The sequence below is a fragment of the Protopterus annectens genome, chromosome 7.part0 (genome assembly GCF_019279795.1).
Source record: "Protopterus annectens isolate FY-2018-M chromosome 7.part0, PAN1.0, whole genome shotgun sequence".
Taxonomy (NCBI): Eukaryota; Metazoa; Chordata; order Ceratodontiformes; family Protopteridae; genus Protopterus; species Protopterus annectens.
The window spans coordinates 1,436,798,210-1,436,817,711 of record NC_056739.1 but is presented as its reverse complement, the minus strand read 5'-3'; positions in this window follow the sequence as shown (position 1 = coordinate 1,436,817,711).

The window sequence follows — 19,502 nt, the reverse complement described above, 5'->3', positions numbered from 1 at the left end:
CTCCTGGTGAGGTACTTTTGGGGTCTTTCTAATTGCTGCAGGTGTCGGGTAAGGTACATCCCAAAGGAGGCATTGTATTCTATGATGGGCCTGATGAGGGATGAATAAAGGGGCACGATTACCTCTTTTGATCTAGATGTGAATCCTTTCATGATGAGGTGGGCTATGTAGAAGGTCTTTCTAACCACTTTGGCAATGTGGTTGTCAAAGGAGAGATTGCTATCAACTTGGGTCCCCAGATCCCTAATTACTTTCTCTGTACTTAATGGGTTACCAGCTATATGGTAATTTGTGGGCACACTGTTTTTGCCAAAGGGTATGACTATACACTTTTTGGCATTTAGCTTTAGACCATGGCTCTGGCACCAGTTATCCATCTCTGCGAGACCTTTTTGAAGGATGTTTGTGTCAGCTGGAGAGTCGATTATGGCGCCCAGTTTGCAGTCATCTGCGAACTTGGTGATCCATAGTCCTCCCACGTTGGCCTGTACCTCAGAAAAGTAAATACCGAACAAGAGAGGTCCCAGGACAGAACCTTGTGAGACGCCACTTGTGATCGGTTTCGAGTCTGACATGGCTCCAGCAACTCTGACTCTGTGGGTTCTGTCTTTGAGCCAGTTTGCGACCCATCTTGTGACATAGGGGTTTATATTTAGGCTGGATAGCTTATCTATGATGCCCGAGAGGGGTATTGTGTCAAATGCCTTAGCGAGGTCCAGATAGGCTGTGTGGACTACCTTCCCTTCATCTATGGCCTTGGTGACTGTTTCGAAGAAGTCGACCAGGTTCAAAAGGCAGGATCTGCCCTTGACGAAGCCAGGTTGGGTAGGATCTAGTGTCTCTAGGTCCCCAATGTCTTTGTTTATGAGTTCCATGATGATCCTCTCCATAGCCTTGCATACTAGGCTAGTCAGGCTTATGGGGCGATAGTTTCCAGGGTCTGCAGAGGTGCCACCTTTGTGGAGTGGGACCACTGTTGCTGTACGCCATTCTTTGGGCACATATCCTGTAGTGAGGCTGAGATTGTACAGCAGTTTTACTTGAGGGATTAGTTCTTCTTGGAGTTCATGTAGGACGCAACCCGGGACGCCATCTGGTCCCATGGAAGCAGTGTTTTTTGCTTTGGAGAGGGCGGCCTTCACCTGAGCATTAGAGATGTTTGGGAGGCTGCACTCTGCCGGGATAGATACTTGCTCTTTTGGGGGGAAGGAGGTGGAGAAGTTTGCACTGAACCTGTCTGCCAGGATATTGGCGATGTCTGTGGGTTGAGTGTATTTTTTGTCATTTAGAATCAACTCAGAACAAGTCTGGGAGTTGCATCCCAGGTTCCTAACATAACTGAAAAAAGCCTTATGATTGTCTTAAGTGTCCTGTGCAATTTTTCTCTCGAAGCTGGCCTTGGAGGATTTTATGAGGGATAATAATTTTTTGCTAGTACTGATCAGAGATGCCTTCCCTTTTAGGGATTTTGCTCTATCATGTAGTAGCTTCCTCCTTCTGTTGTACAGTTTATTTATGGCTGGGGTCCACCAGACTAGATGCCTGCCTTTGGATGACTGGGTCTTGATTTTGTTTGGGATAGCATGATCCATGCATTCCTGGAGATGTCCGTAGAATGCGTTTATATAGGATTCAGCAGTTTGGGCCGTAGTTTCCACTGGCCCTGGGGCCTTGAAGGATTTCACTTCAGTTTTGAGAAGTGTGAAGTTCGCTTTTGATAAGTTTTTCACTGTGGCTTTCTGGGCTGGGGGTGAGGTCGGGATGTGGATATCCAGTGAAATTAATTTATGGTCTGATCTTACCAATGAGAGATATATTTCTGGTATGGAGCATAGAGTCCCCATGTTGGTAATGATCAGGTCTAGTATGTTTTCCCCTCTTGTGGGAGTGGTGACTAGTTGTTCCATAGCATTTGAGTTTATAAATTCCAGGAACCTTTGGGCTAAGGTGCTGGGGCTTGAGTAATGCTCCCAGTCTATGTTTGGGTAGTTGAAGTCGCCCAATATAATGGTGTTCAGAGAGATCTTAGTGTTCTCCAATGTTTTCAGGAAAGCCAAGTGGGATTCCTGACTTTGAGAGGGTGGTCTGTAGGATGCTATAAACTGAAAAGCAGTCTTGCCCACTGTCAGTTGCACATGGATGGTCTCCGATACTTCGTGCACTGCCACTAACCTGGAGGTATGGATATCCTTGATAAATATGGAAACTCCCCCTCCTTTTGTGGTTCAGTCCGGGTTTTGGGGCCGAAAAGCATGGGGTGCTCTCTGGAGCCTTGAACCAGGTTTCTGTCACTGCACAGATATTGATGTTCTCCATACTGAGGAGAGCTTCGAGTGCATGCATCTTGAGGTTAAGACTTCTGGCGTTTAGCAGCATTACCCTTAGTTTCTTGTTCCTTGTGCTGTCTATGGAGGTGGGTTTGACTTTTGAGCCTTGCCTAAAAAAGGCACTATGGGGGTGGCAAGAGCCTTTGCCAATATCCGAAAGCCCAGGGGTGACAGGTGCAAGTTGTCCCTAGCGAATCAACGTGGCTTGTCAAGCATGTCATCCCAGGCTGACAGACACTGGATCCCCTTTGAATGACACCAAAATTTTAGCCATTTGTTACAATCGGTCATTTTGTCTTTATACTGTGGCATCATTCTAGGTGAGGGTAAGATGCTGCTCAAGATCAGGGTCATACCGGCCTGGGCTACATGATCAGAGAACTCCTCTATGTCTCTTTTCATGTAGTCGAGGGAGGTACGTCTCAGGTCATTCACGCCAGCATGTACAATGACAGAGTCATATTTGTATTTGCTTTGGAGTGACCTGAGTGCTTGTGTTATGTGGCGGATCCTATTTGTTTGCAGTTAAAACAATTCTCTAGAGTCTCCTTGTTCCTTTATTTGTTTAAAACTTTAATTTAAAGGCTCACTGCTGCTTTTCTGCTGTGATAAACATTTCTGCAGTTGTTTTCGACCTAAGTAGTGTGGATAGTTGTAACATTGTCCATAATCAGGCTTGTGTTTTGGGACTAGTTGTTTGTTTGTAGAGGCTGTGTGTCTGAGCACATGTTCCAGACAGTCTTATTTTAGCCAAAGTCATTCTTGCATTTCAGTGAGAGAGGAGTGTTTATGGCATTGACTGATTGGGGTTACCTGGACTACGGCTTGGAGTAAGCCCCTCATTTGTTCTTTTGAGCTTTTTTAAAGTTGTTTCAGGTTTTAACTTTCTGTTACTTAAAAGATAACTTGTGCGTGTTTTTACCATTTCACACTGAGCTAATCGGAGAAAGGACACTGAGCAAACCCTGATCTGCGATATATAAAATTAAGCATCCTGTTTTTTTGCTTATTTTTACGAGTTATTTATAACACTTTTATTGTCTGTTGCTTACTTTTCTAGCTAGTTTTACTGTGTCTTCTTCTTCTTCTTTTGGCTACTCCCATTTGGGGTCATCACAGCAGATCAAATGTTTCCATTTCTTCCTATCCTCTGCATCTTGCTCTTTCTCACCAACCACCTGCATGTCCTCTCACACTACATCCATAAACCTTATCTTAGGCCTCCATCTTTTCCTGTTACCTAGCAGTTTCATCCTTAGCATCTTTTTCCCAATATACTCTGCATCCCTCCTTAGCACATGTCTAAACCAATGTAATTTTGCTTCTCTGGCTTTGTCTCCAAACCTTCCAACCTGGGCTGACCCTCTAATATACTTATTCCTAATCCTGTCCATCCTCCTCACACCCAGTGCAAATCTTAACATCTTCAACTATGCCACATCAAGCTCTGACTCCTGCCTTTTTGTCAGTGCCACTGTCTCCAACCCATATAACATAGCTGGTCTCACTACCCTTTTGTAGACCTTCCCTTTCACTCTTACTGGTACTCGTTTGTCACAAATCACTCCTGACACTCTTCTCCACCCACTCCATCCTGCCTATAATCTCTTCTTCACCTCTCTTCCACACTCACCATTACTCTGAACTGTTGATCCCAAGTACTTAAACTCATCCACCTTCACCACCTCTACTCTCTGCATCCTCACCATTCCTCTATCCTCCCTCTCATTCACACACATATATTCTGTCTTAGTCCTGCTGACCTTCATTCCTCTTCTCTCTAGAGCATATCTACACCTCTCCAGGGTCTCCTCCACCTGTTCACTACTCTGACTACAGATCACAATGTCATCTGAAAACATCATAGTCCATGGGGACTCCTGTCTGATCTCATCTGTCAACCTGTCCATCACCATTGCAAATAACAAAGGGCTCAGAGCTGATCCTTGATGTAATCCCACCTCCACCTTAAATGCATCCATCACTCCCACTGCAGACCTCACCACTGTCACACTACCCTCGTACATATCCTGTACACCTCTTACATACTTCTCTGACACTACCGACTTCCTCATACAGTACCACAACTTATCTCTAGGCACCTTGTCATATGCCTTCTCTAAATCCACAAAGACACAATCATCTCTTTCTGACCTTCTCTGTACTTCTCCATCAATGTTCTCAGAGCAAACATTGCATCTGCAGTGCACTTTCCTGGCATGAAACCATACTGTGTGTGAGGTATTAATTGGAAATATTCTACATTTGTTAAGCACCTGTTTGGGTTTGTTTGCTCTGATTTCCTGCCAAGGAGTGTATCATATACCTCATTTATTTGCAATTAAAAGCAATCTCTAGAGTCTCCTTGTTCCTTTATCTTTGTAAAACTTTCATTTCAAAGATCACTTCTCCTTTTCTGCTGCGATAACCATTTCTGCAGTTTTTTTCTACCTAAGAAGTGTGGGTAGTTTTAGCATTGTTTATTTTCAGGCTTGTGTTTTGGGATTAGTTGTTTTTTTGTAGCGGCTGTGTGTCTGAGCACATTTTCCAGACCATCTTATTTTAGCCAATGCCATTCTTGTATTTCAGTGAGAGGAGAGATTTTATGGTCATTGACTGATTGGGGTTCTGGACAACGGCTTGAAGTAAGCACTGATTGTTTCTTTCGAGCTATTATAAAATTGTTGCAGGTTTCAACTTTCTGTTAGTTAAGTCAACTTGTGAGTATTACTGCGATTTCACAGTGAGCTAATTGAAGGAAGTGCACTGACCAAATCCTATCTGTGATATATAACATTAAGTATCCTGTTTGTTGCTTATTTTTACGAGTTATTTATAGCACTATTATATTCTGCTGCATATTTTTCAAGCTAGTTTCACTGTGTGTGAGGTATTAACTGTAAATTTTCTACATTTGTTAAGCACCTGTTTGGGTTTGTTTTTTTCTGATTCCCTGTCAAGGAGTGTATAATATAACTAATTTGTTTGAAGATAAAAGCATTCTCTAGAGTCTCCTTGCTCTTTTATCTGTTTAAAACTTCCATTTAAAGGCTCACTGCTGCTTTTCTGCTGTTATACAGATTTCTGATATTTTTTTTCTACCTAGGTAGTGTGGGTAGTTGTAGCATTGTCCATATTCAGGCTTTTGTTTTGTGCCTATTTCTTTGTTTGTAGAGGCTGCATGTCTGGGCACAATTTGTAGGCCATCATATTTTAGCCAAAACCATTCTTGTATTTCAGTGAGAGGGGAGTGTTTATGGTCATTGACTGATTAAGGTTACCTGGACTACGGCTTGGAATAAACACCTCATTGGTTCTTTATAGCTTTTTTAAAGTTGTTTCAGGTTTCAGCTTTCTATTACTTAAGAAGTTAACTTGTGAGTATTTCTGCCATTTTACACTGAGCTAATTGGAGGAAGTGCACTGAGCAAACCCTGATCTGCGATATATAACATTCAGTATCCTGTCTTGTGCTTATTTTTATGAGTTATTTGTAGCAATTTTATTGTCTGCTGCATACTTTTCTAACTAGTTTAATTGTGTGAGGGATTAACTGGAAAGTGTCTACATTTGTTAAGCACCTGTTTGGGTTTGTTTGTTCTGATTTCCTCCCAAGGACTGTATCATATAACTTATTTGTTTGCAGTTAAAAGCATTCTCTAGAGTCTCTTTGCTTCTTTATCTGTTTCAAACTTTCATTTAAAGGCTCACAGCTGCTTTCCTGCTGTGATAAACACTTTGCAGTTTTTTTCTACCTAAGTAGTGCGGGTAGTTGTAGCATTTTCCATATTCAGGCTTGAATTTTGGGCTTAGTTGTTTGTTTGTAGAGGCTGTGTGTCTGAGCACATGTTCCAGGCCATCTTAGTTTAGCCAAAGCCATTCTTGTATTTCAGTTAGAGGTGAGAGTTTATGGTCATTGGCTGATTGGGGTTACCTGGACAATGGCTAAGAGAAAGCACCTCATTGGTTCTTTTGAGCTTTTTTAAAGTTGTTTCAGGTTTCAACTTTCTGTTACTTAAAAGTTAACTTGCAACTGTTTCTGACATTTCACACTGAGCTAATCGGAGAAAGTGCACTGAACAAACCCCGATCTGTGATATATAACATTAAGTATCCTGTTTTTTGCTTATTTTTACGAGTTATTTATAGCACTTTTATTGTCTGCTGCATACTTTTCTAGCTAGTTTCACTGTGTGTGAGGTGTTAACTGGAAATGTTCTACATTTTTTATGCACCTGTTTGGGTTTGTTTGTTCTGATTTCCTGCCAAGGCATGTATCATGTAACTAATTTGTTTGCAGTTAAAAGCATTCTTTAGAGTATCCTTGCACTTTTATCTGTTTAAAACTTACATTTAAAAGCTCAATGCTGCTTTTCTGCTGTGATAAACATTTCTGCAGTTTTTTTTTTCTAAGTAGTGTGGGTTGTTGTAGCATTGTCCATATTCAGGCATGCGTTTTGGGCCTAGTTATTTGTTTGTAAAGGCTGTTTGTCTGAGGACATGTTTCAGGCCATGTTAGTTTAGCCAAAGCCATTCTTGCATTTTGTGAGATTGGAGTGTTTATGGTGATTGGCTGATTAGGGTTACCTGGATAACAGCTTGGAGTAAACACCTCATTGGTTCTTTTGAGCTTTTCTAAAGTTGTTGAAGGTTTCAACTTTCTGTTACTTAAAAAGTTAACTTGTGAGTATTTCTGCCATTTCACAATGAGCTAATCGGAGCATGGGCACTGAGCAAACCCTGATCTGTGATGTATAACATTAAGTATCCTGCTTCTTGCTTATTTTTACGAGTTATTTATAGCGTTTTTATTGTCTGCTGCATACTTTTCTAGCTAGCTTCACTGTGTGTGAGGTATTAACTGTAAATTTTCTACATTTGTTAAGCATCTGTTTGGGTTTGTTTCTTCTGATTTCCTGCCAAGGACTGTATCATATAACTTATTTGTTTGCAGTTAAAAGCATTCTCTAGAGTCTCCTTGCTTCTTTATCTGTTTCAAAATTTCATTTAAAGGCTCCCTGCTGCTTTTCTACTGTGATAAACATTTTGCAGTTTTTTTCTACCTAAGTAGTGTGGGTAGTTGTAGCATTGTCCATATTCAGGCTTGTGTTTTGGGCTTAGTTATTTGTTTGTAGAGTCTATGTGTCTGAGCACATGTTCCAGGCCATCTTACATTGCAGTGAGATGGGAGTGTTTATGGTCATTGGCTGATTAAGGTTACGTGGACTACGGCTTGGAGTAAAAACCTCATTGGTTCTTTCGAGCTTTTTTAAAGTTGTTTCAGGTTTCAACTTTCTATTACTTAAGAAGTGAACTTGTGAGTATTTCTACTATTTCACACTGAGCTAATCGGAGGAAGTGCACTGAGCAAACCCTGATCTTCGATATATAACATTAATTATCCTGTCTTTTGCTTATTTTTACAAGTTATTTGTAGCACTTTTATTGTCTGCTGCATACTTTTCTAGCTAGTTTCACTGTGTGAGGGATTAACTGGAAAGTTTCTACATTTGTTAAGCACCTGTTTGGGTTTGTTTGTTCTGATTTCCTCCCAAGGAGTGTATCATATAACTTATTTGTTTGCAGTTAAAAGCATTCTTTAGAGTCTCCTTGCTTATTTATCTGTTTCAAACTTTCATTTAAAGGCTCACGGCTGTTTTCATGCTGTGATAAACATTTTGCAGTTTTTTTCTACCTAAGCAGTGTGGGTAGTTGTAGCATTGTCCATATTCAGGCTTGCATTTTGGGCTTAGTTGTTTGTTTGTAGAGGCTGTGTGTCTGAGCACATGTTCCAGGCCATCTTTGTTTAGCCAAAGCCATTCTTGTATTTCAGTTAGAGGTAAAAGTTTATGGTGATTGGCTGATTGGGGTTACCTGGACAATGGCTTGGAGTAAGCACCTCATTGTTCTTTCGAGCTTTTTTAATGTTGTTTCAGGTTTCAACTTTCTGTTACTTAAAAGTTAACTTGTGAGTGTTTCTGCCATTTCACACTGAGCTAATCGGAGGAAGTGCACTGAGCAAACCCTGATCTTCAATATATAACATTAATTATCCTGTCTTTTGCTTATTTTTACAAGTTATTTGTAGCACTTTTATTGTCTGCTGCATACTTTTCTAGCTAGTTTCACTGTGTGATGGATTAACTGGAAAGTTTCTACATTTGTTAAGCACCTGTTTGGGTTTGTTTGTTCTGATTTCCTCCCAAGGAGTGTATCATATAACTTATTTGTTTGCAGTTAAAAGCATTCTTTAGAGTCTCCTTGCTTCTTTATCTGTTTCAAAATTTCATTTAAAGGCTCACAGCTGTTTTCATGCTGTGATAAACATTTTGCAGTTTTTTTCTACCTAAGTAGTGTGGGTAGTTGTAGCATTGTCCATATTCAGGCTTGTATTTTGGATTTAGTTGTTTGTTTGTAGAGACTGCATGTCTGAGCACATGTTCCAGGCCATCTTAGTTTAGCCAAAGCCATTCTTGTATTTCAGTTAGAGGTGAAAGTTTATGGTGATTGGCTGATTGGGGTCTCCTGGACAATGGCTTGGAGTAAGTACCTCATTGTTCTTTCGAGCTTTTTTAAAGTTGTTTCAGGTTTCAACTTTCTGTTACTTAAAAGTTAACTTGTGAGTGTTTCTGCCATTTCACACTGAGCTAATTGGAGAAAGTGTACTGAGCAAATCCTGATTTGTGATATGTAACATTAAGTATCCTTTTTTTTGCTTATTTTTACGAGTTATTTATAGCACTTTTATTGTCTGCTGCATACTTTTCAAGCTAGTTTCACTGTGTGTGAGGTATTAACTGGAAATGTTCTACATTTTTTTCTGCACCTGTTTGGGTTTGTTTGTTCTGTTTTCCTGCCAAGGGTGTATCATATAACTCATTTGTTTGCAGTTAAAAGCATTCTTTGGAGTCTCCTTGCACTTTTATCTGTTTAAAACTTACATTTAAAGGCTCACTGCTGCTTTTCTGCTGTGATAAACATTTCTGCAGTTTTTTCTACCTAAGTAGTGTGGGTAGTTGTAGCATTGTCCTTATTCAGGCTTGCATTTTGGGTCTAGTTGTTTGTTTGTAAAGGCTATGTGTCTGAGGACATGTTCCAGGCGATCTTACTTTAGCCAAAGCCATTCTTGCATTTTGTGAGATTGGAGTGTTTATGGTCATTGGCTGATTAGGGTTAGCTGGACTACAGCTTGGAATAAACACTTCATTGGCTCTTTTGAGCTTTTTTAAAGTTGTTGAAGGTTTCAACTTTCTGTTACTTAAAAAGTTAACTTGTGAGTGTTTCTGCCATTTCACACTGAGCTAATCAGAGCAAGGGCACTGAGCAAACCCTGATCTGCGATATATAACATTATGCATCCTTTTCTTTCCTTATTTTATGGAGTTATTTTTAGCACATGTATTGTCTGCTGCATACTTTTCTAGCTAGTTTCACTGTGTGTGAGGCATTAATTGGAATTGTTTTATATTTGTTAAGCACCTGTTAAGGGTTTCTTTGTTCTGATTTCCTGCCAAGGAGGTGTGTCATATAACTTATTTGTTTGCAGTTAAAACAATTCTCAAGAGTCTCATTGTTCCTCCATCTGTTTAAAATGTCCATTTAAAATCTCACTGCTGCTTTTCTACTGTGATAAACATTTCTGCAGTTTTTTTATACCTACGTATTATGGGTAGTTATAGCATTGTCAATATTCAGGCTTGCGTTTTGGGCTTAGTTGTTTGTTTGTAGAGTCTATGTGTCTGAGCACATGTTCCAGGCCATCTTAGTTTAGCCAAAGCCATTCTTGTATTTTGGTGAGAGGGGAGTGTTTATGCTCATTGGCTGGTTGGGGTTACCTGGACAATGGCTTGGAGTAAGCACCTCATTGGTTCTTTTGACCTTTTTTAAAGTTATTTTAGTTTTCAACTTTCTGTTACTTGAAAGTTAACTCATTACATCCGAGTGATGCCTCCAGGTACATATGCAGTTACCTCCTACTGCTCCTCTAGCCGTCAAATATTACTTGTTCATACTTGCATTAATAATTCCAAAACCATGCTACATGCAAGGTATCAAAATATTTTATTTTGAAGCATACATGATGGCAAACAGAATTGTATTGATATTTGACCTCTTGTCAATTAGTATTTGTTAAAATTGTAATGTAATAACTTAATTTTTAAAAGCTCAGGCCACACCCACTAGGAGTTAAAGGTATACACTCAAAAGAGTTGTGCTGGAGGGAATGAGTTCACTTTTGAGTGTTTCTGCCATTTCACAATGAGCTAATCGGAGCAAGGGCACTGAGCAATCCCTGTTCTGCAACATATAACATTAAGTATCCTATTTTTTCCTTATTTTTACAAGTTATTTATAGCACTTTTATTGTCTACTGCATACTTTTCTAGCAAGATTCACTGTGTGTGAGGTATTAAGTGGAAATTTTCTAAATTTTTTACACACCTGTTTGGGTTTATTTGTTCTGATTTCCTCCCAAGGAGTATATCATATAACATATTTGTATGCAGTTAAAAGCATTCTCTAGAGTCTCCCTGCTTCCTTATCTGTTTAAACATTAATTTAAAGGCTCACTGCCGCTTTTCTGTTGTGATAAACATGTTACATTTTTTTTTCTATTTAAGTGTTGTGGGTAGTTGCAGCATTATCCACATTCAGGCTTGCATTTTGGGTTTAGTTGTTTGTTTATAGAGGCTCTGTGTCTGAGCACGTGTTCCAGGACATCTTAGTTTAGCCAAAGCCATTCATGTATTTCAGTGAGAGGGAAGTCTTTATGGTTATTGGCTGATTGGGATTACCTGGACAACGGCTTGGAGTAAGCAACTCATTGGTTCTTTCGAGCTTTTTTGAAGTTATTTCAGTTTTCAACTTTCTGTTACTTAAAACTTAACTTGTGAGTGTTTCTGCCATTTCACTCTAAGCTAATCGGAGCAAGGGCACTAAGCAAACCCTGTTCTGCAATATATAACATTAAGTATCCTGTTTTTTTTTCTATTTTTACAAGTTATTTATAGCACTTTTATTGTATACTGCATACTTTTCTAGCAAGTTTCACTGTGTGTGAGGTATTAACTAGGAATTTTCTACATTCGTTAAGCAGCTGTTTTGGTTTGTTTGTTCTGATTTTCTGCCGAGGAATGTATCGTTTAACTTATTTGTTTGCAGTTAAAAGAATTCTCTAGAGTGTCCTTGTTCCTTCATCTGTTTAAAACTTTCATTTAAAGCTCACTGCTGCTTTAATGCTGTGAAAAACATTTCTGCAGTTGTTTTCTACCTAAGTAGTGTGGGTAGTTGTAGCATTGTCCATATTCAGGCTTGTGTTTTGGGACTAGTTGTTTGTTTGTAGAGCCTGTGTGTCTGAGCACATGTCCCAGACTGTCTTATTTTAGCCAAAGCCATTCTTGCATTTCAGTGAGAGGGGAGTGTTTATGGTCATTGGCTGATTAAGGTTACCTGGACTACGGCTTGGAGTAAGCACCTCATTAGTTCTTTCGAGCTTTTTTAAAGTTGTTTCAGGTTTCAACTTTCTGTTCCTTAAATGTTAACTTGTGAGTGTTTCCACCATTTCACACTGAGCTAATCGGAGAAAGGGCACTGAGAAAACCATGATTTGCGATATATAAAATTAAGTTTCCTGTTTTTTACTTATTTTTATGAGTTATTTATAACACTTTTATTGTCTGTTGCATAATTTTCTTGCTAGTCTTGCTATGTGTGAGGAATTAACTGGAAATTTTCTACATTTGCTAAGCAGCTGATTGGGTTTGTTTGTTCTGATTTCCTGCCAAAGAGTGTATCTTGTAACTCATTTGTTTGCAATTAAAAGCAATCTATAGAGTCTCCTTGCTACTTTATCTTCTTAAAACTTTAAAAGCTCACTGCTGCTCTTTTGCAGCGATAAACATTTTGCAGTGTTTTTCTACCCAATTAGTGTGCATTGTTGTAGCACTGTCCATATTCAGGCTTGCATTTTGGGCTTAGTTGTTTGTTTGCAGAGGCTGTGTGTCTGAGCACATGTTCCAGGCCATCTTAATTTAGCCAAAGCCATTCTTGTATTTCAGTGAGAGGAGAGTGTTTATGGTCATTAGCTGATTGGGGTTACCTGGACAATGCCTCAGAGGAAGCACCTCATTGGTTCTTTTGAGCTATTTTAAAGTTGTTGCAGGTTTCAACTTTCTGTTATTTAAGAAGTTATCTTGTATTTCTGCATTTCACACTGAGCTAATCGGAGGAAGTGCAATGAGCAAACCCTGATCTGCGATATATAACATTAAGTGTCCTGTTTTTTGCTTATTTTTACAAGTTATTTCTAACACTTTTATTGTCTGTTGCTTACTTTTCTAGCTAGTTTTACTGTGTGTGAGGTATTACCTGGAAATAGTCTACATTTGTTAAGCACCTGTTTGGGTTTGTTTGTTCTGATTTCCTGCCAAGGAGTATATCATATAACTCATTTGTTTGCAATTAAAAACAATCTCTAGAGTCTCTTTGCTCCTTTATGTTTTTAAAACTTTAATTTCAAAGCTCACTTCTGCTTTTCTGCTGCTCAAACTATCTCTGCAGTTTTTTTTCTCTCTAAGAAGTGTGGGTAGTTGTAACATTGTGCATTTTCAGGCTTGTGTTTTTGGACTAGTTGTTTTTTTTTTTTTTTGTAGAGGCTGTGTGTCTGAGCACATGTTCCAGGTCATCTTAGTTTAGCAAAAGCCATTCTTGCATTTCAATGAGAAGGGAGTGTTTATGGTTATTAACTGACTGGGGTTACCTGGACTGTGGCATGAAGTAAGCACCTCATTGTTTCTTTCAAGCTTTTTTAAAGTTGCTGCAGGTTTCAACTTTCTGTTACTTAAGAAGTTAACTTGTGAGTATTACTGCAATTTCACAGTGAGCTAATTGAATGAAGTCCACTGAGCAAATCCTGATCTGAGATATATAACATTAAGTATCTTGTTTGTTGCTTATTTTTAGAAGTTATTTGTAGCACTTTTATTGTCTCCTGCATACTTCTCTAGCTAGTTTCACTGTGTGGGAGGTATTAACTGGAAATTTTCTGCATTTAATAAGCACCTGTTTGGGTTTTTTGTTCTGATTTACTGCCAAAGAGTGTATCTTATAACTTATTTGTTTGCAGTTAAAAGCATTCTCTAGAGTCTCATTGCTCTTTTATCTGTCTAAAAGTTTCATTTAAAGGTTAACTGCTTCTTTTCTGCTGTTATACAAATTTCTGCAGTTTTTTTTCTACCTAGGTAGTGTGGGTAGTTGTAGCATTTTCCATATTCAGACTTTTGTTTTGGGCCTGTTTTTTATTTATTTATTTATTTATTTATTTGTAGAGGCTACATGCCAGAACACAATTTCCAGGCCATCATAATTTAGCCAAAACCATTCTTGCATTGCAGTGAGAGTTGAGTGTTTATGGTCATTGGCTGATTAAGGTTACCTGGACTACAGCTTGGAGTAAACACCTCATTGGTTCTTACAAGCTTTTTTAAAGTTGTTTCAGGTTTCAACTTTCTATTACTTAAGAAGTTGACTTGTGAGTATTTCTGCCATTTCACACTGAGCTAATCGGAGGAAGTGCACTGAGCAAACCCTGATCTGCAATATATAACATTAAGTATCCTGTCTTTTGCTTATTTTTACAAGTTATTTGTAGCACTTTTATTGTCTGCTGCATACTTTTCTAGCTAGTTTCACCGTGTGAGGGATTAACTGGAAAGTTTCTATATTTGTTAAGCACCTGTTTGGGTTTGTTTGTTCTGATTTCCTCCCAAGGAGCGTATCATATAACTAATTTGTTTTCAGTTAAAAGCATTCTCTAGAGTCTCCTTGCTTCTTTATCTGTTTCAAACTTTCATTTAAAGGATCACAGCTGCTTTCATGCTGTGATAAACATTTTGCAGTTTTTTTCTACCTAAGTAGTGTGGGTAGTTGTAGCATTGTCCATATTCAGGCTTGTGTTTTGGGCTTAGTTGTTTGTTTGTAGAGGTTATGTGTCTGAGCACAAGTTTAAGGCCACCATAATTTAGCCAATGCAATTCTTGCCTTTCAGTGAGAAGGAAGTGTTTATGGTCATTGACTGATTGAGGTTACCTGGACTATGGCTTGCAGTAAGCACCTCATTGGTTCTTTCAAGCTTTTTTAAAGTTGTTTCAGGTTTTAACTTTCTGTTACTTAAAAGTTAACTTCCGAGTGTTCTGCCATTTCACACTGAGCTAATCGGAGCAAGAGCACTGAGCAAACCCTGATCTGCTATATATAATATTAAGTATCCTGTTTTTGCTTATTTTTACTAGTTATTTATAGCACGTTTATTGTTTGTTGCAAACTTTTCCAGCTAGTTTTATTGTGTGTGAGGTATTAATCATAAATTTTCTACATTTTTTTAAGCACCTGTTTGGATTTGTTTGTTCTGATTTCCTGCCAAGGAGTGTATCATACAACTCATTTGTTTTCAATTAAAATCAATCTCTGGAGTCTCTTTGCTCCTGTTTCTTTTTAAAACTTTCATTTAATAGCTCACTGTAGCTTTTCCGCTGTGATTAACATTTGTGAAGTTTTTTCTACCTATGAAATGTGGGTAGTTGTAGCATTGTCCATATTCAGCCTTGTGTTTTGGGACTAGTTGTTTGTTTGTAGAAGCTATGTGTCTGAGCACATGTTCTAGGCCATCTTACTTTAGCCAAAGCCATTCTTGTATTTCAATTAGAGGTGAGAGTTTATGGTCATTGGATGATTTGGGTTACCTGGACAACGGCTCGAAGAAAGCACCTCATTGGTTCTTTTGAGCTTTTTTAAAGTTGTTTTAGGTTTCAACTTTCTGTTACCTAAAAGTTAACTTGCGAGTGTTTCTGCCATTTCACACTGAGCTAATCAGAGAAAGTGCACTGAGCAAACCCTGATCTGCGATATATAACATTAAGTATCCTGTTTTTTGCTTATATGTATGAGTTATTTATAGCACTTTTATTGTCTGCTGCATAATTTTTTAGCTAGTTTCACTGTGTGTGAGGTATTAACTGGAAATTTTCTACATTTTTTATGCACCTGTTTGGGTTTGTTTGTTCTAATTTCATGCCAAGGAGTGTATCATATAACTCATTTGTTTGCAGTTAAAAGCATTCTCTAGAGTCTCCTTGCACTCTTATCTGTTTAAAACTTTCATTTAAAGGCTCACTGCTGCTTTTCTGCTGTGATAAACATTTCTGCAGTTTTTTTCTTCCTAAGTAGTGTGGGTAGTTGTAGCATTGTCCATATTAATGCTTGCATTATGGGCTTAGTTCTTTATTTGTAGAGGCTGTGTGTCTGAGCACATGTTCCAGGACATCTTATTTTAGCCAAAGCCATTCTTGCATTTCAGTGAGATGGGAGTGTTTATGGTTATTGACTGATTGGGGATACCTGGACTATGGCTTGAAGTAAGCACCTCATTGGTTCTTTTGAGTTATTTTCAAGTTTCTGCAGGTTTCAAATTTCTGTTACTTAAGAAGTTAACTTGTGAGTATTTCTGCAATTTCACATTGAGCTAATTGAAGGAAGTGCACTGAGCAAATACTGATCTGATCTGCGTTATATCATTAAGTATCCTGTTTGTTGATTATTTTTACGAGTTATTTATAGCACTTTTTTTCTCTGCTGCATACTTCTCTAGCTAGTTTCACTGTGTGGGAGGAATTAACTGGAAATTTTCTACGTTCTTTAAGCTCCTGCTTGGGTTTGGTTGTCCTGATTTTTTGCCAAGGAGTGTATCATGTAACTCATTTGTTTGCAATTCAAAGCAATCTCGAGAGTCTCTTTTCTCATTTATCTGTCTAAAATGGTCATTTAAAGGCTCACTGCTGCTTTTCTACTTTAATAAACATTTCTGCAGTTTTTTTCTACCTAAGTAGTGTGGGCAGTTGTAACATTGTCCATATTCAGGCTTGTGTTTTGGGCATAGTTGTTTGTTTGTAGAGGCTATGTGTCTGAGCACAAGTTACAGGGCACCATAACTTAGCCAATGCCATTTTTGCCTTTCAGTTACAGGGAAGTATTTGTGGTCATTGACTTATTGGGGTTACCTGGACTACAGCTTGCAGTAAGCCCCTCATTGGTTCTTTCGAGCTTTTTAAAAGTTTTTTCAGATTTTAACTTTCTGTTACTTAAAAGTTAACTTCTGAGTGTTTCTGCCATTTCACACTGAGCTAATAGGAGCAAGAGCACTGAGCAAACCCTGATCTGCAGTATATAACATTAAGTATCCTGTTTTTTGTTTATTTGCACTAGTTATTTATAGCACTTTTATTGTCCGTTGCTTACTTTTCTAGCTAGCTTTACTGTGTGTGAGGTATTAACTGGAAATAGTCTACATCTGTTAAGCACCTTTTTGGGTTTGTTTGTTCTGATTTCCTACCAAGGAGTGTATCATATAACTCGTTTGTTTGCAATTAAAAGCAATCTCTAGATATAAATATTTCTTATTTAAACTTTCATTTAATAGCTCACTGTTGCTTTTCCGCTGTGATTAACATTTCTGAATTTTTTTCTACCTATGAAGTGTGGGTTGTTCTAGCATTGTCCATATTCAGGCTTGTGTTTTAGGACTAGTTGTTTGTTTGTAGAGGCTGTCTGTCTGAGGACATGTTCCAGGCCCTTGTACTTTAGCCAAAGCCATTCTTGCATTTCTGTGAGATTAGAGTGTTTATGATCATTGGCTGATTATGGTTACCTGGACTACGGCCTGGAGTAAACACCTCACTAGTTCTTTTTAGCTTTTTTAAAGTTGTTGAAGGTTCACCTTTCTGTTACTTAAAAAGTTAACTTGTGAGTATTTCTGCCATTTCACACTGAGATAATCAGTGGAAGTGCTCTGAGCAAACCCTGATCTGCGTGATATAACATTAAGTATACTGTTTTTTGCTTATTTGTACAAGTTATTTATAACACTTTTATTGTCTGCTGCATACTTTTCTAGCTAGTTTCACTGTGTGTGAGGTATTAACTAGAAATTTGCGACATTTGTTAAACACCTGTTTGGGTTTCTTTCTTCTGATTTATTGCCAAGGATTATCATGAAACTCATTTGTTTGCAATTCAAAGCAATCTCTAGCATCTCCTTGCTCTATTATCTGTTTAAAACGTTCATTTAAAGGCTTGCTGCTGCTTTTCTGCTATGTCAAACATTTCTGAACTATTTTTCTACCTAAGTAGTGTGGGTAGTTTTAGCATTGTCCTTATTCAGGCTTGCATTTTTGGCCTAGTTAGCTTTTTGTTTGTAGAGGCTGTGTGTTTGAGCACATGTTCCAGGCAATCTTAGTTTAGCGAAAGCCATTCTTGCATTTCAGTGAGAGGGGAGTGTTTATGGTCATTGGCTGATTTGGCTTACCTGGACTATATCTTGGAGTAAGCACCTCATTGGTTCTTTCGAGCTTTTTTAAAGTTGTTTCAGGTTTCATCTTTCTGTTACTTAAAAAGTTAACTTGTGATTGTTTCTGCCATTTCACAATGAGCTAATCTGAGGAAGGACACTGAGCAAACCCAGATCTGCAATATATAACATTAAGTATCCTGTTTTTTGCTTATTTTTACGAGTTATTTATAGCACTTTTATTGTCTGCTGCATAATATTCCAGCTAGTTTCACTGTGTGTGAGGTATTAACTAGAAATTTTCTAAATTTGTTAAACACCTGTTTGGGTTTATTTGTTCTGATTTACTGCCAAGGAGTGTATCTTATAACTTATTTTTTTGCAGTTAAAAGCATTATCTAGAGTCTCCTTGCTTCTATATCTGTTTAAAACTTTCATTTAAAGGCTCACTGCTGCTTTTCTACTGTGATAAAGATTTTACAGTTTTTTTATCTACCTAAATATTGTGGGTAATTGTAGCATTGTCAATATTCAGGCTTGCATTTTGGGCTTAGTTGTTTGTTTGTTGAGGCTGTGTGTCTGAGCACATGTTCCAGGCCATTTTAGTTTAGCCAAAGCTATTCTTGTATTTCAGTGAGAAGGGAGTGTTTATGGTCATTGGCTGATTGGGGTTACCTGGATAACGGCTTGGAGTAAACACCTCATTGGTTCTTTCAGGCTTTTTTAAAGTTGTTTCAGGTTTCAACTTTCTATTACTTAAGAAGTTGACTTGTGAGTATTTCTGCCATTTCACACTGAGCTAATCAGAGGAAGTGCACCGAGCAAACTATGATCTGCGATATATAACATTAAGTATCCTGTCTTTTGTTTATTTTTACGAGTTATTTGTAGCACTTTTATTGTCTGCTGCATAATTTCCTAGCTAGTTTCACTGTGTGGGAGGTATTAACTGGAAATTTTCTACATTTGTTAAGCACCTGTTTGGGTTTATTTGTTTTGATTTACTGCCAATGAGTGTATCTTTTAACTTATTTGTTTTCAGTTAAAAGCATTCTCTAGAGTCTCATTGCTCTTTTATCTGTTTAAAACTTTCATTTAAAGGTTAACTGCTTCTTTTCTGCTGTTATACAGATTTCTGCAGTTTTTTTTCTACCTAGGTAGTGTCGGTAGTTGTAGCATTTTCCATATTCAGGCTTTTGTTTTGGGCCCGTATTTTTTTTTTTTTTTTTTTTTTTTAGAGGCTACATGCCAGAACACAATTTCCAGGCCATCATAATTTAGCCAAAACCATTCTTGCATTGCAGTGAGAGTTGAGTGTTTATGGTCATTGGCTGATTATGGTTACCTGGACTACAACTTGGACTAATCACCTTATTGGTTCTTACAAGCTTTTTTAAAGTTGTTTCAGGTTTCAACTTTCTATTACTTAAGAAGTTGACTTGTGAATATTTCTGCCATTTCACACTGAGCTAATCGGAGGGAGTGCACTGAGCAAACCCTTATCTGTGATATATAACATTAAGTATCCTGTCTTTTGCTTATTTTTAGAAGTTATTTGTAGCACTTTTATTGTCTGCTGCATACTTTTTTAGCTAGTTTCACTGTGTGAGGGATTTACTGGAAACTTTCTACATTTGTTAAGCACCTGTTTTTGTTTGTTTGTTCTGATTTCCTCCCAAGGAGCGTATCATATAACTAATTTGTTTGCAGTTAAAAGCATTCTCTAGAGTCTCCTTGCTTGTTTATCTGTTTCAAACTTTCATTTAAAGGATCAGGGCTGCTTTCATGCTGTGATAAACATTTTGCATTTTTTTCTACCTAAGTAGTGTGGGTAG